Consider the following 323-nt stretch of genomic DNA (forward strand, 5'->3'; position numbering starts at 1 on the left):
TACAGTGGCTTCCTTGCCCTCCCAAGGCCTCCTTCCTCCTGCAAGCTCTTCCTGGCAAGCTTCCTTGTTCTCTTGAGTGTGTTCGCTCCCGCGGAAGGTGGGAATCCAGATGCCAAACGACTTTATGACGACCTGCTCTCAAACTACAACAAACTCGTTCGTCCAGTCGTCAACGTTACTGATATCCTCACCGTCATGATCAAGCTCAAGCTCTCTCAGCTCATTGATGTGGTAAGTAAACAAAATGTGGAGAGTGATGTCCGTAGATTTATGCATTAGTAGTATCTATTACTTATATTACCGTTATTGTAAGAATATTCGCA

The sequence above is a fragment of the Penaeus monodon genome, chromosome 15 (assembly GCF_015228065.2).
Source record: "Penaeus monodon isolate SGIC_2016 chromosome 15, NSTDA_Pmon_1, whole genome shotgun sequence".
Lineage (NCBI taxonomy): Eukaryota > Metazoa > Arthropoda > Malacostraca > Decapoda > Penaeidae > Penaeus > Penaeus monodon.